This window comes from Pangasianodon hypophthalmus, chromosome 24 (assembly GCF_027358585.1).
Source record: "Pangasianodon hypophthalmus isolate fPanHyp1 chromosome 24, fPanHyp1.pri, whole genome shotgun sequence".
In the NCBI taxonomy this organism is placed as follows: domain Eukaryota; kingdom Metazoa; phylum Chordata; class Actinopteri; order Siluriformes; family Pangasiidae; genus Pangasianodon; species Pangasianodon hypophthalmus.
This window is the reverse complement of record NC_069733.1, coordinates 17,979,094-18,001,585: the sequence shown is the minus strand read 5'-3', so window position 1 is coordinate 18,001,585 and position 22,492 is coordinate 17,979,094. Positions and strand designations below refer to the sequence as shown.

At 37.3% G+C, this 22,492-nt stretch overlaps 1 protein-coding gene and 1 long non-coding RNA gene across 3 annotated transcripts in view; one reads left to right on the top strand and one right to left on the bottom strand.

Moving 5' to 3' along the window:
• Positions 1–3,048, bottom strand: part of npffr1l2 (neuropeptide FF receptor 1 like 2) — a 47,840-nt gene extending 44,792 nt beyond the window's left edge. The window contains exon 1 of the mRNA XM_053229235.1: positions 2,933–3,048. The gene's annotated coding sequence lies outside the window, so the exon portion shown is untranslated. The remainder of the gene's footprint in view (positions 1–2,932) is intronic.
• Positions 1–14,284, top strand: part of LOC117595900 (uncharacterized) — a 67,707-nt gene extending 53,423 nt beyond the window's left edge. Inside the window, exons 1-3 of one of the 2 annotated variants that reach the window (XR_004577087.2) lie at positions 2,001–2,326; positions 3,025–3,134; positions 14,171–14,284. This is a non-coding gene — a long non-coding RNA (uncharacterized LOC117595900). Of the gene's footprint in view, positions 1–2,000; positions 2,327–3,024; positions 3,135–14,170 lie in introns of those variants that run through there. The other variant, XR_008300864.1, reaches the window with a different exon arrangement.
• Positions 14,285–22,492: the final 8,208 nt, after the last annotated feature.

The following is a 22,492-nucleotide window of genomic DNA, read 5'->3' as shown; positions in this document are numbered from 1 at the left end:
CATAGCAGAGATCCCCTAGGACTGTGACTGAGAACAAGTCCAGTGCTTAAAAAAACAAAAAGGAGAGCACAAACAAACTAATGCTTAGGAATACCAAACAGACTGAGAGCATCCCAAATAGATACTGTTTGAAACTGGATGTTTGTATATTTGTTCACACAATTAACAGTTGTTGAAAAAACTGTAAAGAACACACTGTTTGGGATCATGTACAGGCACTCTAATGGGTTGATAACGGGTAATTCAGCATGCTGGGTTTATAGTAGTATTATGTTACTTAATTTTGGGCTGCTACATAGTTAATATTAGTTCCAGTCAGATAAAACTTGTATGTTTTCTCTGTAACTTTATCTCAGATTATCAGATTATTATTAGTCAGAACTGTAGGCTTTCCCACTAGGTGTTTTTGTAGAAGATACTGTGCTGCATTATTTTACTCCAGCCTCGCTGGTTAAAACAACCCATGCTGAGTCAGTCCATACTGTTCTCTGTGCTCGGTTTCCAAATTGATCCAGATTTGATTATTTTTAACCTAGGTATTTTTAGAGTGCAGATTCTGAGTTTTAAAGAATATATATATATTTTTTTAAACATCTAGTCTATTCTAAGCAAAGCCAGCAGGATTTGGTACAAACACACGTGTACCTTGGTATTCCTCCTGCAAGGTATATATACAGAATATATATATATATATATATATATATATATATATATATATATATATATATATATATATATATATATATGCCAGTATACCAGAGCCAACTAGAAGCTTGGTGCAATTTCCCTAATGATCCTAATGATTCCTAGCCTAATGATCCTGTAACCATACTTTATGATTACCTGGTTCATAGCTCTGGTTCGGGTTAAAATTGAACGAGGCAAAGTCATCATATAATAACAGCAGAACTTAACACACTGTATATCTCATAGCTTAGATAGCTTCAAATTCTTTCTGTCCCTTAGCATGTTTCGTTTACAAAAATTGTCTGACACAACTTTGGTTGGTCACAATGCCTCTAAATTGTCCAGCTGTGAGTACATCACTTTATCCATTCTAAGAACTTTAATCTCATGAAGATCTCTTCAAGAATTCTTTAACGATGTGTGATCTTTGGCTACGACAGCAAAATCAGGCCAAAAATTATACAGTGTAAAGCTGGCTTAAGGTAGCAAAAAGTCAGTTTAGGTTTCAAGTTAGTTTTAAATGACTGCACCCAGCGTATAATTATCCAACAAGGAAAGATCGGCAGTGTGATATTAGTACCTAATGGTACCTAGTAGGGTGGATAAATCGAGACACTTTCAATGCATTTGTAGCGATAAATAGTAGAGGGCTTACACCTCGTTCATATATTCATCTTCAGGTCAGGGTCATGGGGGGCTTCAGAGTATCCCGGGATCAGGACTGGATGAGATGCCAGTCAGTTACAAGGAGCTACGCGTGCACACACACGCATTCACTCACTTAATTACATATTTAGCGTACCAAGTCCACCAACTGGTGGACATTTTACTGCTTAGACAGTGGAAGGAAACCCAAAAACCCAAAGGAAACCAAGCTCAGGAGTGGACCGAGAACCGAGGATTGACAGTAGCAACCCTGTGCTGTGGGCAAGTGTGATTACACTAACTGTCCCAAGTTATTAATTTAACACTGTAACAGCTGGGTATTTTATTTTGTGCTTAGCTTTAATTTATTAACCTGGTGGACTAGTCAACCTAGGTGAAATTATAACACTACACACTGGTATAACACAGTCTACTAATCTAATGTTCTTTCTACAGAAAATAGGCAATCCAATCAAAATATTTTTACTGTATACTGTTATCCTTTTAAACCAGATTAGACCTCTGAAAGGACGTAGTGAGTTACTAGTACTTGCTCACAAACCAATACACTCATTATTTTTACCACACATTTGAACTGACCTCCATTTAAAAAAAAAAAAAAAAAAAAAATCTGGACTGAACCTTTGAGCCTAATGGGCAACGAACACTTTATCCAGTTCCCTAGATATCACTGTTGCTTATTATATAATAAGATACACTGATGTAATGATTACATTTCGTAATGACAACTTCTTATCGACAACTGATCGATTTTTATCACAGTTAAAACAAAATTCCTTGCTCCTCCTCCCCCCATTCCACCGTTCAATGGAATGATCCGTCTCCATGAAACGCATTTTTAAGCGCCAAATAGAGCGCGCGTGACACTCAAAAGTGTCAGCACCTGTTGTGAGGACGTTGGCTTTGTGTGTGTGCGCGCGGGCGCACGTGCACGCGCTAATTTTCCTCATCCTTCATGTTTATAAAATTTGAGGTATTTTCCCCGAATATACTCGTTTATCTGTGTGAAAATATTAACCATGATTAATAATAATAATAATAATAATAATAATAAAAATGATAATGATACCAAATAAAAACACAACACATTCGTAAATCCGAAGTCTGAAAAGTTTAAATATTTAGTATGGGAAAATGAAATTAGCATTTTGCTAACGTCTTTGTTTCTCTCTCTGGATAAACATTCGAAAATAAAACCTATTAAGTCGCCATTTTATTTTATATAAAGTGGTAATATTTACTTGGGGAGGGTTTCTTTTTCTCAATTAAATACTTGGGGTATTAAAATAGGAGGTTTATTCCATAAAAAATGATTTAGTGAAAAATTACCTCAGGGTCTAAATTGAGGCTCTGCCCCCAAATCATGTTTAACCAAATAATATCATAATTTTATTCTTTAAAAAAAAAAAAAGTATGTTAATATTAATGGAGATTATGCCTCAGATTTATTTACTTTGTGATATAAATTCCACAGAGAATGTGTCACTCTTGAATATTTACTACATTTAGTTAATTTTGCCTCAGTAAAATGAACTGTAAATGGTCCCACATGATAACATGATAAAATTTTGCTGCTTACCTTTAGTTAAAGAAAGATGTAGAACTTTCCAGAACTTGTTTTGGAGCTGATATGTAGAAATTCAGTCTTTTTTTTTTTTTTTTTTTTTTTAGTCCTTGTAGCTCACTGGATCTCCATCAGTCTCCATCACTGGCTGCTTGGTGTATTTCCATCTTCCTCCATTGCGTCTAAATGACTATGTGACTTCAGCACAATCCCCCAGGTCAGTGTTTACCTCTCTCTCACTCTCTCTCTCTCTCTCTCTCTCTCTCTTTCCCTCCTTCTCAGACGTCCTTTCTCTCTGTTTCTCTCACTATCTTCTCTCTCTCTCTCTCCTCTCCCCGTCTCTCTCTCTCCCTCTCTCTCCTCTCCCCGTCTCTCTCTCTTTCCCTCCTTCTCAGACGTTCTTTCTCTCTGTTTCTCTCACTATCTTCTCTCTCTCCTGCCCTCCCCTCCTCTCCCCATCTCTCTCTCTCTCTCTCTCTCTCTCTCTCTCTTTCTCTCACACACACATTCAACACTCATGCACCGCAGCACTCTCACCACCTGAATGCATGGAACAAAATTTTATGAACAAAATTTCCATCATAATAATAAAAATAAAAAATCAAAGCCTACATATACTCTTCAGTCAAAGCTTAAAAAAATGAAAACCTGAATGACTTACAAATTAATTTTTATAATTAACATGATCATCGATGGCGCCTGAGATTTTTTTTTATTAAATTCTGAGTTTTCAGTTTCTTTCATATGCAGTTATTCCTCTTCTGTAAGCACTTTATCCTGGTCAGGATGGGGTTGAATCCGGAGCGTATCCTGGAAAACTGGGAATACGTTGTGGATGGGACACCAGTCCATCTTAACACGTTCACACGTGAGGGAAATTTACAGTAGCCAGTTCACTGAACTGCATGTATTTGGAGATGGGAGGAAAGCCTGGAGGAGGTGAACATGGAAGAAACCCACATGGACCCAGACAGTCACGTGATCTCAGGATTGAACCAGGGTCTTTGGACTCATGGGTTTGGCAGCAACACCTGATTCACCACCACGCTTCCCACTTTCATCGAGTCTGTTCACTCTACCTGCCGATGGTGGTGCAGTGGGATTTATCCTTCGCTTCATCGCTACCTGAGAGTCTTTGTGTCTCTGTATCTCTTATATCATACTTTTATATTTTTATAGTTTTCCTTTTCTACCGGTATAGAAGTAAATTCTGGTTTATGTACATTGTATTTATGTCACAAACAGTCGAAAAAAAGCATTTCACTCCACATTGTATTCTGTATGGTTGTGTACATGACCAATAAAATTTGAATCTGAAGAGCAGCACTTTAGTCTTTTCATCTGTCCAGCTCTCTCACCTCCTTATCCGTACACTCTGCTCAAACATATCAGCTTTCAAAGCTTCAACATTCGTGCATCAACGCCAATGTCATCTCGTAGAGCACAAACTATCAGAGCTGTGTCTCCTGCGTAACTCGGCACAACTGCTTTATAGAGCAGGCTTGCATTCTGGAGCATTGAGTCCAGCATTTGCACTTCCATGCTGGGTTTCTAATTAAATTGACATTTAAATTGACAACTGAACGTTATTGGAAAATGGTGAGTGAGAAACCTGAGTGTTGTAAATTACGTTTGAAATTTGTCACTCTGTGATGTCAGCACCACGGACAACCTCATAAATATTTCAATATAAAAATATTTAATGTGTTTCAGGGTAGAGTTTTGCTTTTATTCCTTTAACCTATAATCTGACCATAATCCAAACATTATTCCTTAGACTGAAAAGAAAAGAAAAAAAAAAAAGAAAAATAAAGGTTAGGGCTTTAAAATGACACAGATATGAGTTGTTGTGGTTCTTCCACATATTTGATTTGGAACAGTTTGTTTTTTTTATTTTATTATTATGTTTTTTTAAATGTCAGATGGCCTTCCTGATGCAACCCTTCGCAATTTTATCTTCGTCTGGGATCGGCACTGGAAGTACACTGTCTTGTGCAACCCCAGTGGCTGGGAATCGAACCTAGCCCGTGGCAGTGAAAGCGCCGAGGCCCAACCACTAGTCTTTCAGGGACCCTTAAAATGACAAATTTTGAACTATTGAACAAAAACAGGCAATTTTTCTTTCTTCTGAGAATAGCCCATTCTGCAACCCCGAAATGACATGTCTGGAATTATTTCCTCGTTTTCATTTGCAGGGAAATCCTATTCTTCACTTATTTGAACAGTGAATCAGTTTTGATAGCCGAGCAAAGGGAAGTCCAATATCCCACAGACAAAGAAAATTTCTTCATGAATTGTAATAGAGCCTAGCTGCAAAAAAAAATAATAATAACCATTTCAGTAAGTGCCCTCTCACCTTCATACTTTCAAAGACACTGCCTTTCATTTTATTTCTCCCTTTCTTCATGACCTCATTTACAATACAGTTCACCCGTTCTAATGCAGGTTCATACTTCATGATTCAACTAGGGCTGCACAAAAAGATTAAAATAGGATTTGATTTTTCTCTATTCAATTTGAATAAAGAACAGCATCGCATTAGCACTTGTCAAACAGAGAGCAACTATTCCTCCTTATTCTCTGTGGCCAATTATCAGAGATAATGTGTCACATGATTTGACTGACCCCTGAAGCATGGTGAGTCTACAGGAGATAAAAAGCTGCAACAATGCTTGAAAACTCTGAATGGATTTTCAAAAGCCTGATTGTAGTGCGAAGGAACTAATTTGTTCTAAATAAATGTTTAATACTATGTACTGAACATTGAAATTATATTCTGTCTTGCTGAAAATTTGCCAGTGATGCATTATGCATAGAGTTATCAAGATTTTCACCCACAAGTGGGTAGGAGTTGCACTTGGACAAAGAAGAAACATTGCCATGACTAGTTATTTACCAGCAGTTAATGTTGCTGCTTTCCTTGGGTATATTTTTGTGTTGAAGATTCAAGCTAGAGACACTTACACTGTCTATTCACCAAGAGCGTTTCTAAAGCACAACCCACTGCAAAATTGAGTTAATAGGACTTGGACTTACAGTCCCTTATCACCGTTCACCTGAGTTTATAGCTTGAGTGTGGAGGCTGAGGAATAGATGCTTAATTGGGGTCATCAGGTGGCCACCCTCTTTCACTGGTGTTTGGTGTTTTGTTGATAAGCCCACGACACGTCTAGAGGGTTCAGCAGTGGCGTGTGGTGTACCAGGTGCACCCTACTCTGCATTTTCCTCTCCCTCTGTCTGATGGTCATCATGGAGCCCAGTTGTTGTCCTTCTTTCATCCACAGCCAGTTGCTGCTTCACTTGGCAGCATCTGACAGTGATCTGGTGGCTTGCCGAAGAGCCTGTCCCGGGGACTCCTAGTCCTTTAAGCAGCATGATGGTTGATGTTGCCACAAAACCTCTGCAGCTGACCTCCATGGGAAGTACCTGAGTTTTCCAGCCCTGCTGTACTGCCCTGTAGAGACTGCCTTTTGCACATCGCTCTGACTCCTCCTACTTTTGCACCTACTCAAGTACAACCTTTCTCCTCTGGGTGAATGTTGCCTTGTGCCAGACAAGTCTGCTCGTGCCAAGTGCAAGACCTCCTTTTTCATGCTTCAATTGTCCGACTGCGTTTTCATGCCTGAGAGCAGATTCCATTAAGGGTTCCACTTACTTCCTGTCAGAAGTGAGCGGCTTCTCATATAGTGGTGTCTTGAGACTATCAGGGTCCTGTTGAGCCTCACATGAGTCCTGTTGGAGTCAGAGTCCTGTTTCCATAAAGGCCCATATTGCTAAGGCACCGTGAGAGTCCAAGCCATTTCTAAATGTATGAACTGGTGGTTCTCTCCAGCTTCTCAACCTTGGTGATGTTGACCTCATAGATTGTCACCACCAAGAAATCGTGTCTTGTTTAGGCTTACAAGGCCTTTAATGGTTTCTTCCTTCAGTTGATCACTCTGGTCTGAGTCCTTCATTTAAACCCACGTTATATTGGAATGACTTTTTTTTTCCAGCAATCGCTCTTTGCATAAGATGGTAGGTGTCAGAGTCATGTCCTCCATATAGGCACCAATAGGAGGTAGCCACTTTCCAGAGTGCAGGTATTCTGCTACCCATCTGGATGCTCAGATCCATTGCCATAGTGAAGGCTAAATGTCAGATGACGCATACTGCCATTATTCCTACATCCAAAGATGTACTCTGATGTTGTGAGACAGAACTGTAAATTTTAGAACTAGTTCCTGACCAGGTTTGTGGTGGTCACTGGCACATGGAAAAACTCAAACGCTGTCCAGAGAAGACTGTGGGATGGATCCAAAAGCATTGACTAGGTCAATGAATAAGACAGGCACATCTCTTCCTTTCGTTTTCACAGTCTGAATCTGATGCCATATCATTCTTGTGCATTCTAAGCATCCTGAAAAACCTGGTATACCATCTGTCCGCACTGACATGTCTATCAAGGTGTTCTGTTTCAGGTAAGTTGTCTTCCTTTATGCAGTGATACTAAAGCTTCTCTCCATGTTCAGAACACTTTTTTGCTGGAAATGGTTGATGATAGAACTTCTATTTTAACAGCATTTTTTTTTAAAAACTCTAAGTAAGTTCATCACTTGTTTCATTGAATGATGCCTTGGCCAGGAAGTAATATCTTCAGGTCCAACCACAACACCCTCTAGTTAACGGGTCAGCAGTGGTGGCCCATCATCATCTCCTGGCTTCCAGCTTGGCTCCTCCCTCCTTTTTTCACAGCTAGCAAGAGACTCTATCTGCTGCCTCCTCACCCACTCTGTTATTCCAGTGGCTGTTAGCATCCTCTACAGTGCCATTGCAGGGAAGCCTGCCATCCTTTTCCTCTGCATTCTTGCAGTAGGTTTTGGTACTTGTTGCTTTTTTATTTATTTATTTATTTTTTCCTCCTAAAGCTTGCTTGTAACCCTGCTCACACAGGACTGCCAGTTTGATGAAGATGATTTTTCATAGCCTCTTTTCTGACCACATGACCATGTCGGGCCTCAGAGTTGTTTGGACCATCTGGGGGAAATGCAACCTTTTTCCCATATCTGCTCTCATGTCCCATGGCTAAGCCGTTTCAGTAGGTTGTTCTTTGTGGTTTTTTTGTTTTTTGTTTTGTTTTTTTTGTGTGTGTGTGTTTTTTCTCCCGCTCACAAATTTGACAGTTGGTCTTTCTCACATGGAATTGCCATTTCTTACTCTTACCATTTGTTAAAAACTGAAACGAACTGCAAGCCAGTGCCTCCACATAAAGGGGAAATAATCCAGGAATAGCATTTCCTTCCACTTGTCTCAGATCTCATAGAAGCATGCAGTGTTCCAGTAACGCAGCTGATTTTATAGACACTAAGAATGTATGAATAGATTGCTTTATCAGTTAATTTAAAAGGTCACTTGTTTATTTTATTTATTATTCATTCTGGCAGGTCCTCTAGAACTTTTTGCCATTGTTACCGAGCAAACACAGTTTGCTGAGCCGATTTTGTATCTTCAGTGTGAATTGAAGCCTGGAAAACTGAGCAGGATATTTTCAAATCCGGGGTCTAGTCTAGGAATACAGGCTTCATGTTTTCACCCAGGCTGAGACACTCGCACCATTCTGTTGAGTGAATATCAATTTATCCATCCTGCTGACCCACTTGGGGGCTAATCAGGACCTCTTGTGGCCAAATATGGGAATGTGTCACACTATTACCTGTATTGATGAAGACTAAATTATGTATTGCATTTTAGGCGTGTGTGAGATTGCTGTTACTGTGCATTTAAAACGATGCAGTTAAGGATTTAATCATCCAGAAGCCTAAAATGTTACAGTATAGAAAACAGGTTACAGACTTTCCAGCATTTCAGGTTTAAGTCAAAAACTTCTGAAAACCGGATATTAATATCACCAGAGCTACTCTTCTTCTAACGGAGGTAAAACATTAAAGGTAAAGAAAATATATACCTTGTTTCTGGCTTTTCACTCCTGACACCATGAAATTGTAGTATTACAGTCTTGCCCCTGTGTGTGTGTGTGTGTGTGTATAGGTATATATGTGTAATATATTTACAGTTGAGGTCAAAAGTTTTCATCCCCCTTTCAGAATCTGCAAAATGTTAATTATTTTACCAAAATAAGAGAGATCATACAAAATGCATGTTATTGTTTATTTAGTGCTGACCTGAATAAGATATTTCACATAAAAGATGTTTACATAAAGTCCACAAGAGAAAATAATAGTTGAATTTATAAAAATGACCCCGTTCAAAAGTTTACATCCCCTTGATTCTTAATACTGTGTTGTTACCTGAATGATCCACAGCTGTGTTTTTTTTGTTTACTGATAGTTGTTCCTGAGGCCCTTGTTTGTCCTGAACAGTTAAACTGCCTGCTGTTCTTCAGAAAAATCCTTCAGGTCCCACAAATTCTTTGGTTTTCCAGCATTTTTGTGTATTTGAACCCTTTCCATCAATGACTGTATGATTTTGAGATCCATCTTTTCACACTGAGGACAGCTGAGGGACTCATATGCAACTATTACAGAAGGTTCAAACGCTCACTGATGCTCCAGAAGGAAAAAACATGCATTAAGAGCCGGGGGGGTGAAAACTTTTTGAATTTGAAGATCAGGGTAAATTTAACTTGTTTTGTCTTCTGGGAAACATGTAACTATCTTCTGTAGCCTCTGAAGCGCAGTACTAAATTAAAAAAATATGATATTTAGGCAAAATAAGAAAAATGTACACATCTCCATTCTGTTCAAAAGTTTTCACCCCCCGGCTCTTAATGCATGGTTTTTCCTTCTGGAGCATCAGTGAGCGTTTGAACCTTCTGTAATAGTTGCATACGAGTCCCTCAGCTGTCCTCAGTGTGAAAAGATGGATCTCAAAATCATACAGTCATTGTTGGAAAGGGTTCAAATACACAAAAATGCTGGAAAACCAAAGAATTTGTGGGACCTGAAGGATTTTTCTGAAGAACAGCAGGCAGTTTAACTGTTCAGGACAAACAAGGGACTCAGGAACAACTATCAGTAAACAAAAAAAACACAGCTGTGGATCATTCAGGTAACAACACAGTATTAAGAATCAAGGGGATGTAAACTTTTGAACGGGGTCATTTTTATAAATTCAGCTATTATTTTCTCTTGTGGACTATATGTAAACATCTTTTATGTGAAATATCTTATTCAGGTCAGCACTAAATAAACAATAACATGCATTTTGTATGATCTCTCTTATTTTGGTAAAATAATAAACATTTTGCAGATTCTGAAAGGGGGATGTAAACTTTTGACCTCAACTGTGTGTGTGTGTGTGTGTGTGTGTGTGTGTGTGTGTGTGTATATAATGTGTGTGTGTATGTATGTATGTATTAGTTGAGCCAAAATGTAGGCGACCACACGGTCATTTGGCTGCTAATGTAAGGCGATTTAGCGGGAGTTTGCTGCTACCTGTCACTCAGCTGTGTTTTGTTGGTAGGTTTTATGATCAAAAAAAGAGATTAAAAAAAATAAAAAGAGAAAATCACACATAGGGGAATAGTTATCAGGATTTATTTCACATATTTAACCAAATAAAGAGCAACAGGACGAGCTTGCAGAAGTTGAGCGCTACCTCAGACCTAAGGTAGGCTATGTGCTAAGGACTGTCAGCTTTTGAGTGTGCGCTTTTGCTCATTTTTTTTGCATGTGTTGGGTTTTTTAAAATTAATTATTTCATATTTTTAATGTATCTTTCATAATCAGTGTTTATTTTTACTTTAACTTGGCTTACAAAAATTTTTCAAGCCATCAGTTGGTCTCCTGTTCCTTGGGGCTTTGAATTTTTTAAGCGGTTAGATTTCTATGGTTTTACACACAGCTTTTTCATCAAATACTGAAATAACTTCATGAAGTAAAGTGATTTACTGTACTGTAATAGTACGGTATTGTAGTTTATGGGAAAAGGGAAAAAAAACAAAGTTTATTTACTACCAGCAGATCCATATGAATCTGAGGTAGACAGTGTCAGTGGCTTAGATGATGATCAAGATTATGTGCCACGCAAAGGAAAAAGAAATTCTTTTCAGAGAACTCTGTCTTCTGGACGTCCAAAAAAAAAAAAAAAGTGCAAGAATTGGCTTTTTCTCATGCCTCAACACCTTCTAAAGTGAGAGCTGATCTTCCTAGCTCTGATGACTGTACTTTCCCCCTTCTCATGGAAAGAAAAGGAAAGACCTATCATTCTTTGACGTTCCTGAACCTGTCTTTTCAATTTCTGATATTCTCTATAATCAGTATTTTAAGATGTTCTTCACAGATCAGATGGTGTCCCACACTGGAGAGCAGAGCAGAGCAGAGCAAATCTTGGTTCAGTTCAGCAAAACAGATCCTCCATTAACACAACCTTGCATGAAACAGAACGGTTTTTCTCAGTGCTTCTTTTTATGGGAGTTTTTGCATTCCCTTCTCTTGAAGACTACTGGCGCACTGATTGTCGTTCTCCTTCTGTGGCTGACACAATGCCAGTGAACAGATTCAAGCTCATTGGCAATTGGATCCATTTCAGTGGTTAGTCCTGTTACAAACAGCAACCCTGACCGCTTCTACAAATTCAGGCCTCATGTTGACGTGTTACAGGGCCAGTGTTTGTGTATTCCAGCCACAAACAATGTGTAAAAACTTAAAACTGCAAAACTTAAATTCCTTTGTCCTGAGGTTACGTCCCATAATATTGTGGGAGGTTTGTCTTTTTCTATCTGCCATGTTTTGGACTGTTACCACTTTTGGATCCTGTGATTGGACAACCGAACGATCGACCTTCCCTGTTAACGTGATGTCGACATCCATCTCTGAACCAATCAGGCACCCTCAGTCTACTATAAGGACTCGGAAATGACGCAAGACGAGAGCGCGCGTTTTTGCTGATAGCTCTCGCTTGATTGTCACGCTGTCCATCCTTTTCAAGTTTCTGTTGCAATTATGATTTGTTAGTTTATCATGAGTTATTTCTGATCGCTCCCTTTACCTTACATGTTGTATTTACTCGCCTCTGATTTGACTCTGGCTGTTTGCCTGATTGTGCTGTGATTTGATTCCCTTTCTCTCTTCAAGAGTTGATGGTTGGATTGATCTCTTGACTCATAGTGTTGAGACAAGGTTAGTAAGTCACGTGACCTACACAAAGCAACATGTAGAATATCGCCTGTATAGAAAACACTAGGGTAGGAGCGGGAGCTAATGTTTGTATTTTTGTTAGTGAGCGTAGCTAGTTGGCGTTTACGCCGAAGATTTGTTTTGTTTCCTTTTTCTTTGTTTAGATTAGCGTTGAATTGGTTGGAGTTAGTATGTGTGTTGTTTTATTATTATTGTTTTATCTTCGCTTTCAGCTCCGCTAACATCTCACATTGTTGAGTTTTTTTTTCAATGTATATAATTTGTAAATATCATCTCCCTTACTCTTTTTGACGTTTCTATCGTCACTGTAAATATGAAAAGCAATCGAGTGTTTTGATGGACATAATTCCTCACTAAAGTTTTTCTGATAAGCATTCTCGTTTTCTTGTTTGATTCATTACTCCACATGTCTCATTCCTTTAGTAACAGACAGCCTCCCCGATACTAGAAACATCTTTAATTCTTTTTCGTTAATTTATTCTTTGTGTTGACTTCCTACGTCCCTAGACGCTAATTTTGACAACAACAGCCATACAGGAAGTCGTAACACCTGAAGACTTTCCCATAGTGGCAAGCTTCAAAATTACATCTTTACCTCTGACTTTTATAAAGTGCCGACATTGGAGACTCTTTTCATAATTGTTAAATAAATGTTGTCACTGTATCAATGATTAAACATTTTTTTGTTTGTTAAATAATAGCAGATTTTTAATACATTTAAGCTTAGATTACATGGAGCGTCTTCCATACAAATCCCAGTGAGTGAACTGATACTATAGAAATTATAATGGATTAATTGTAAACCGATTATTTGAATTACAGCCGGAGCTCCTCAGAAACTTAATCCACACCTTCAGATTTTGAAATTTAACAGCACTGGTGTATAATATATTTTAATTCAGAATGCTATTTGCTAAAAACTTGCTGTTTAACATGCGAAATTCTATGTAATGTAAAATTTATTTTTTTTAAAAACTGTGCAGTATTATTTTGTTTTTTTAGTATTATATTTTGTTGTATTTGCTTGTTGGTTATTTATAGAAGGTCAGTTTGTGTTCTTGCCTTTTCTAGAGTGTATGTGGGAGATTAAATACTTGATTATACAAAATATTTGATTGTGGAAATTTCATGTTTGAGCACTTTTTTGGTGAAGTTTAAATTCAAAATTAATTAAGTTTGTAAAAGTAAAACTGTTCTCAGTACCTCAGGACTCCATCAGTGGACCGTGGATAGATTTTAACCAACCAGATTTCTTCAGAAAATGTGATGGATTTACTGGTTGCACAATTGCACTATTTGTCCATATAGTACACAATAACAGAAGGGATTTATTTATCATCGCACTATCCATTGCACCCAGATGAGGATGGGTTTCCTTTTGAGCCTGGTTCCTCTCAAGGTTTCTTCCTCATATCATCTCAGGGAGTTTTCCCTCACCACTGTCGCCTCTGGCTCGCTCATTAGGGATAAATTCACATATTTACAACATATTTTTTTAATCCATTTATTTCTGTAAAGCTGCTTTGTGACAATGTCCATTGTTAAAAGCGCTATACAAATAAAATTGAACTGAATTGAATCCTCTTTAGTAGAATCTCCTTCTACTGTTACCTTAAATGGGTCATTTATCTGTAATCCCTTAACTAAAGGGTGAGTTGGGAGTAAAAAAAAAAAAAGAAAGAACAAAAAACAATGGAATGTGACCCAATTAATAAGAATTATCATAAAAATAATTTTTGTGGAAGTATTTCATTTCGTGCCTGTTATAAATATAAAAGGGTTAAACATAGTTAAAATATATACTCGTCTTAATGTTAGCGAAGCTGAACATAGTCGATTTTATTTCACGGAAATGAAGGAACGAAACGTTTTCCATTTATTGTGACAATACGAAAGCACTCTGAGTGGAGGGGAAAGAGTCGGGAGTTTTTTGGTGTCAGTTACTTTTGGAGAGTTCAATTCACCTGGGCAAGTCTTTCCAGATTCACCTGTCGATTGCCTCATTTCTTGTTTTATTGAGGAGAAAAAGACTGCTTTTAGGAGTTTTTTTTTAATAATAACTTTTTTAAATTAAGAGAACAGGTCTCAACGAAGTCTCCATCTGCTTTGCTTTCAGCTCAGACTTTGCCTGGATGGCTTCAAGCAGTTCACCACCACCGTCTGCATTCCTGGATTCCCGCTCTGCCACCTTTAAAGGTTGCCTGCCTAGTGAGAGCACTGAACAGCGTGATGTACGGTATGTAATCTAATGCAATTTTGTTCACGCTGACAAGAACGATCAAGGAGTTCCCTGTGGGCTTCTGGTCCCGGAGGTTCAACTCGACACATCCAATTATATTTGGAGGAAAATTAACTGAGGTCTGGTTCTGATAGCCTGTGCACTAATGTATGTGTGTGTATATATATATATATATATATATATATATATATATATATATATATATATATATATATATATATGTAATTTTTTAAGTAGTAGTACTAGTTGCGAAATAAGGTTGGTCCTGGGTTCATTGTACTTTGCATTTGCACAGGAAAACAAGGAAACAGCTTTTTACTATATTGTATATCAATATTGAGTTGTATTCTACTTTTCTCCACACACTAGTCCAAATAGGAAAAAAATCCAACAGTAGTCGAACTTTATTTCAATAAAATTAGATATAAATATAAGTAAATATATGTAATATATTACATATAAATATACCCAGTACTTGTAATTTTAGCCTCGAATGAATGTGAAGTGATGAAATACAAGCAAAGGAGAAAGACAAGAATTTTTTTTTGTAATACTTTAAATGAATGCGGCATACATGGATCTTCCTGTTGCTCTTTCATAATGTTCATAAAGGAGCATCACTGACACCGTTTCCCACCAAGGACTCCAACTTCCCATTTATGTGTTGAATAAGGTAAGTCACCAGAACAGTGAAAGACTATTTTTCACTGCTGTCAGCATAACGGTGGGGGAAAAAAAAAAAAAAAAAAGGCCTTGAGGCTTCTTATTTCCTTTTATTAAACATCATGTCCAGATACTGTCTTATGTCCGGAAATTAAAATGTCTTGCCTTGTCTTGGTTCCCCTCAGCAACTGCTTACGTTTGCTTGTTAGCTATTCCTGGTTTTGCAGTGTTTTTGCTCTCATTTCATATAAAATACATCCATATTCCTTATAGCAAGCCCTTTGGATTTCTTTCTAGATCCAAAAGCGGGAGATACTCATTTCATCGATCTGTTATGAAAGTTATACTAGATAGCTCAGACTTTCAGCAAGAGCTCTCAAAGAGTAATGAATGATGAATGAGTAGATTTTATTATTCTTGCCTGTTGGATTAGTAAAACTGAATATAAACAGACAGAAAGTCTTGAAGCTGAGGATTGATCGTGAGTTGTCTATAAAGTGTCTGTAAGAAATATTTGACAAGTTCAACAAATCTGATTGTGAATAACTTTCGATAACTTGCCTCATGCGAGTGTTTTTTACCTTCTAAGGTAACATTTTTCTTCACAAACCTCATGTTTTTATATGTCACTATAGCTAAGTATCTACATTCAGCCAAAACCATGAAACAAAGGTGTGAAATATCCTTAAAAGCAGTAACAGGGTTGTTATTTTCTTTATTTAAAAAAGTGGTGAAAAGATGTTTGACTTGATGAAGTCAATGAAAGATGAAGTGAGCGGCTGCATCGTCTGACTTGCAGGTATGAAAACAGCTGAGATCTGAAAGGAAGAAAGCACTTTGGGACGGATGTTTAAATAAAGGAAAATAAAATTAGTGTGATCCATTGTAGGGCTGTCACAATCACTCGATTATATTTGAGTACTCAATTTTTAAAAAAAAATCCTTGATTATATTTTACCATTTCGTGTATTCGGCAAAATGGCGGATGCATGGCAGTGAGCGGACGGGGGTTCGTGCAACAAACGACAGAGAATGTCAGCTGTGTGAGAACACTTTATATTAGATGTGAAAAACAATGTTGTTGTCTGCCATCACTGCAGAAATGAACTCAAATACCATAACAGCACATCTTCAATGCTGCAGCACCTGAAAAAGTGACATCCGGGTGTCACGGATCCGCCGCCAGACACAGCACGGTAAATTCACTATTGGATAGATTGGAATAATTTTGAATAATCTTAACTTGCACAACTGTTTTAAGCACAAGCCTGAAAATGAGATGTATGATACGTACGATGTGTATGATGTGTATGATATATTCGTGTTGCATTATAAAAGAGTTTTTCACCACTTAAACACCCGTCAGAGTGCACAGTTTAATAGAAAATAGATAGAAATGATCATTTTCTCTGACCAAATGTGTAGTAAACATGTGAATACATCAATATTTTTCCAAATGTACACATTACTGGTCATCACATGGTTCATAATAAGGTCATAACTCCTGCTTTGAGTTTGCAGGTTTCCATGGTTACTCATCACTCAAACAATGCAAGGAATTATAATCATTTCTGTTATAAGACAGTGGTCAAATATCAAATATTGAGTGATAGAACCTTTCGATTTATATATAGTTTGGCGAGATTAGACAATTATCTTACATTAACTTCGGTCTGTTTGTATTGTGAATGCTTGCACTTGATGTTATTATAAAAGGTGGGAAGGTTTTATGCAACAAGTAGCAATCATCTTGAAGGTGAAGGAGCTTTCTGAAGTTCTCAGAAATGACATTATTAAATAACACTCAACTGGATAAAGCTACAGAGTCATAGCAGAGACATAAACATCCCTGTCAGTACAATTGGTCTGATAATTTGCAGGATGAAAGTTCGTGGAACCACAACTAATGTCCCCAGACAGGTGCGCCACACAAGATTTCACACAGAGCTCTCAGAGTAATGATAAGGAAGGTAAGTGACTGCCAGCTTCTCTCTTGAAAAGAGCTGCAGGACGACATGAAAGCAACAGGAACATCAGTTACACGGAACAATAAGCAATGAACTGCATCACAGTCTCAACGCAGAACTCCTCTGCTAAAAAAGGAAGCACAGAGATACAAGTCTAAACGCATTAAGACAACAATACATTTGGAACGACATACTCTGGTCAGACAAAACACAAAAATAGAACTCTGTCATGTTTTTACAAAGAAGGGTTGTGCATATGATCCCGTGAACACCAAACCCACAGTGAAGAACATCATGATATGGAGCTGCTTCTTTACAAATGGTACCTGGGGCATTACACGTCTTTGAAGGAGATATGAACGGAGCGATGTACCGGGATGAGAATTTAATCTGTGACCAAGTAACTGAATCTGGGTAGAAGACTTGATCATTTAAGTGTTACAGCGACCTCAAACATACAGCCAAAATAACTCAAAGGCTTTGCATGGCCTAGACAGTCTCCTCTCTTAAATCCCCTTGAAAATTTATGGAGGATTTTGAAATTGCGAGTTCATCAGCAGGACCCTTTTAATCTTGGGAATTAAATCATTTACTAAGAAGAATGGGCCAAAATTGAACCACAATGCTGTAAAACGCTAATTCCTTCTCACCGTAAATGTCTCAAAGCTGTTTATTGTCGACAACGGCTTTGCAACGAAGTACTGATGTTGATTATTTGTGGTGTCCGAATACCTTTTTGTTTTTTAAACATATCTTTTTTTTTTTAGGCTTGTGAATACATACTTTGTTGTTCATGTTTTTATATACAAAGTACAAAAGTCATTAGGTATGTAAATTAAAGTGGATATATGCAAATGGAAGTGCATTAGATAACAACGAAAGTTTCTGAATACTAATTTTTCCCTTGCTGCATATACATTCTTTATATTCTTTCTGATTCCTGCAGATGTAGTGGAAACTTAGTGTAGTGTTACATGATGGCAGAAAGGCTAAACATCTGTGATTTGCATGTGCTGTCGTCAGGAGTGAAGTGTTGGAGAGACAGCAGTCGAGGTAATCAGTGCACTATTGACCACTTGCAGCTTGTCTGTAATCAAAAAATGGTATTGATCAGCACGTCTTAATCAAATGGACGTGATCTAGCAGCTGCTTGATGGTCTGCGATAATTATATAGCGTGGTGATTGCCCGTATGCATGAGGTTGAAGCATGCCAAATTGACAGACGAAAACGTGTGAAATACTGGACATACTTAAATGCAGACAATTTGTGAAAATTGTTTGTGAGAAGAATGTGTAACAATGAGTACAGCTCAAAGCATCTTTAATTTTCTCAAGCAGCACTTTTTTTTTTCTAGTTAGCTCTTCCTTTATTGGGTAAAAATTCACCATGGTATGGAAAATGTGTTGGCAATGTATCAAAGATAAGTGCGACGTGGTCTTCAAGCCTTAAGTTGTTGAGGCTGTTTGGGTATGTGTTAAGCCTTACATGCACAGGAAGTCAGTGAGGAAAATATGGTGTTGAAAAAGAAAAGCCATGCCTGGCAATATTTTGATGCTGAGATCAGCACCCGTTGTGGTGTGCAAGTAAGTGAGGGCTGAAACAAATCTCTGGAGTGGCGGTTTTTATTCTTATGCAGGCAACAGCAGGCACTCGGGTATGCAGGAGATAATACATCTCCAATAGTGTCTTTGAGCACAAAGCAGGTGCCTAAGATTTTGCATATTGAGACGGTTTTACATCTGAAGTGATGCTGCACATGGCGAGTCTCAACTGTTTGTTCTGGGAAGCTTTTCAAGTATCTGTACTTAATGTCAGTTCTTAAACCTGCATTAAAATTATGATCACAGTAAAAAATAAAAATGGTACATTTTCAATATAATCCTTTTACAAGTTGCTTGTGTTGGCGTTCCTTGTATGTGCTGCTCAAACTGAACAGGTCTGCTCTGACTGGAGCAGGAGAGCAAAGCAACTAAACAGCATTTTTTATCTTTCTAATTATCATTAACATTAAAAAATTAGTTGTAAAGTGTTAGATTTGACACTTAGTTGTTGGCATATTTAATTTTTGGTTTCCAGTCAAAAATTTCAGCCTTTTTTTTTTTTTTTTTTCCCGATAACTATATACTTGCTTAATATTAGCCAAGTCAAAAATACAGTATATGGTCAAAGTGTATGTTCACACCTGTCCAACACGCCTAAATAAGCTTGTTGAACGTCCCATTCCAAAACCAAGAGCATTAATATAAGCCACTGAGCTCTTCAATACGACCCATTCTATTGCCAGTGTTTGTCTTTGGAGATTGCATGGCTATGTGCTTGATTTTATGCACCTGTTCGCAATGGGTGTGGCTGAAACACCTGAATTCAGCCAATAGGAGGGGTTTCTACTTGCTATTGGCTATATAGTGTACATTGATGGCTTTATTTCTGATTAATCAACTTAAAAAAACGAGGACTCTGCATTCATATTTTCTCAAATCATCTAATTTATCATCTTAAATGTTATATTCCTGATTATATGAATTAAACTTGTCATTTTGAAAAATGATCGTACTTTTAACCTGCACTTCACTGAGAGTTGAGAGTTGACCAAGACGACATTTAAGGACTTCATTGCAATTTTTTTCATTGCAACAGTGAATGTAATACAGAGGTGCCAACATTGCTAATAAGAAAATCCCAGCAGGCCGAGAAAAAAAAAATATTTTAACCATAAAACCCCAGCTGTATGTCAGTGGGCAGGATGGCTACATGCCTACAGTATGAACTATAAAAGACCTAGGCTGGTGAATTTATCTATGCAAAGTTGACACAAGCAGAATTGGCTTTTCAGTAAATTGTCTCTTCCACCGCTTAAATTTTATTCACATTTGGTCTGAACGATGCTTTAGATGAGAAAGTAGAAATTCATAATTTGCAGATGCCTCCCTTATTGCCATAGCCATGGGTCAAACTCTTAAATGCTATAATTAAACCTCAGAATTAGACACTTTAGGGACTCCGCATATTCATATTTTACTATTAATATTAACACCTGTCTGTGACCCTTTTATCTGTAGGCTTCATGGCTTTACTCTGAGTACACCTGCCTTTAATAAAGTACTTATTAGTATCTGAGAGCTAGCGGTTAATCAGTTTCCATATTTAATTGCTATTGTGTATTATTTTGTTGAACGTGGTGTTATACAAAAATCAGGTGTGTGTCAGGAGGTGTGTCAAATGTATTATTTTTATACAACAGCATGGTCTGAAGTGTGTTATTCCACGTATACCACAAAAATTTGCTAACGATTACATTTTTTGAAATTTATTATTGAACAACGCCTCTCGGTTTAACTGTTAATCATTACATTTAATGTTATGGAATGTCTGTGAGACAGTTTATTTCTTGTTATTGTTTATGTTGAGGCAGCTGAAAATATTTAATCCCCCACCAGCCTCTTATTTTCTTTCTCTTGAAGTTGAACTTCACCATATCAACTAATGTTTTTCTTTGTTAAACAACACATTTTTTTCATATATTAGCATTAGATTATGTGTAGGATCTGCCAAAGTCCCTGTGAATGAGCTGCTACTATAGACATGATGACCTTAAATTTTTGTATTTTACACTAATTGCAATTCAAAATGAAAACTTAATATCAAATACAGACAAAGAAAGAAAGGACAATAAGCTGTTTAACATTGCAGCATCTTTTATAAGATATATATATATATATATATATATATATATATATATTTTTTTTTTTTTTTTTTTTTTGCAGAACAAGCACCTATAAGACCCAAGGTAGGTAGTAAAAACTTACCCCTGATTAAACTCCAAAACAATAAATAAATTAAAAAAAAAAAAAAAAAAAAAAAGTTGACAGCTGAGAACGGCCTGTTAATCTTCCTGTTAATTTTTGACATAGCTGTCAAATACAATCAAAAAATGACGAAAGTGCCCAACATAAGAGGTAGCAAGTTAAGATAATTAAATTAAAACTGCACATCAATCTTGTAAAAAATATAAGTTTTTATCACTAATATCAAGTATCTCACATTCTTCAGTTTTTTTTTTTGTTTTTTTTTGTGCCAAGAAGGCAAGCATGTCAATCTTCCCTGGCTTCAGGCATGTGTGTTGGCAAGATACAATATTTTCCACCAGTACTGAAAAGTCTTTCAGTGGGAGTGCTAGTGGCAGGTATACGCAGATACCTTCGAGCTAGCTTACTCAGCTGTGGATAGTTAACTGAATGAAGTTTACACCATGTCAGAGGATCCTTCTCTCTATCCAGTGTAGGTGTTGGCAGATAACTGTTAAGCTCCACATCAACAGCTTGACCTACTGGAGCAGATGAGGCTGAATTCATAGTGCCACACTCTCTCTTAAAGAGGCTCCCTAGTGACTTCGGGTTGGTTGAGAATGCTGAACTCTCTGGCTCAGGATCAGGACACAGTCTCTTCTTCTTCTGTAACATTGACAGACAAAATTCAAAATTAAATAGATTAAATTAAGTGTACTGACACCAGATAGTATACTGTGTTTTGCATTATTGTATAATGTTTTATTTACTATTATTAAATTGGTCTAATACTAAATTAGGTCAAACCACATATATTTTATTAGGGCCTATGTATCATTGTATGTATGTACTTATTTATTTACTTTCATTTAATTCACTTGACTTGGGGGGAAAAAGTAGTAGTTCTATCTAAAATGTTCATTGCAAAAGATCAGTAGTTATAAAGACCTGTAAACAGACAATTACTTTTCTTGCGACACACTCCATCACCATTTTCATTCTTGATTTTATGGCAGGAATGTTCTCTTGTGTAATGTAGTCTGTCTTGAATCTTGGATCCAAAAATGAGCTGATGTCAAGCAGTTCCTGAGTGGAGGAATCACTGCATTCTTCATCAAGGTATTGGCGTATGCTGGACTCGATGGAACTTTTTAGGTCTGTGTCTTCTGGATCATGCGAGAGTATTGTTTTAAAGAGGTGGAGCACAGGATTGAGGTAGGAAACACTAGACATATCTTCTCCAGAAAATGCGTCTGTAAAATCTTGAAGAGGATGTAGAGCTCTGTGCACTGACTCTAGAACCCTCTTGAACATCTTCCCCTTCGTTCCACATCTTGTTGAACACTTGGTTATAAGAGCATGTTCAGGATGACTTGACTCTTTCTGAGCCTTCACTAGTGCTGCCCCTTTTTTAAAACTGTAAGAAAAATGAGCAGCTAGCTTTTTGCAGGCTCCGACTGCTCGATCTATTCCATCATCCCTCAATTCATTTCTTAAAATAATAAAAATTAAGCATGCATATTTACATATGTTCATATGAAAACAGAACACACCTATGTTTAATAATGTGCAAAAGACAAAGTAATGTTGATCACTCAATGAAGAAAAAGCAGAAAAATATATTCTTACTGATTGCCAAATGCAGCCTATGGCCAAAACATTGTAATCTGATCGTATTCGTTGCATTATCTGTGGTAATGCATACATGTCTTCCTTCATCATGCTCCCAGCTGGCCAGTCTGTCTTTCAAAGCCAGTGCAATGTTCTCTCTTGTGTCGTCAG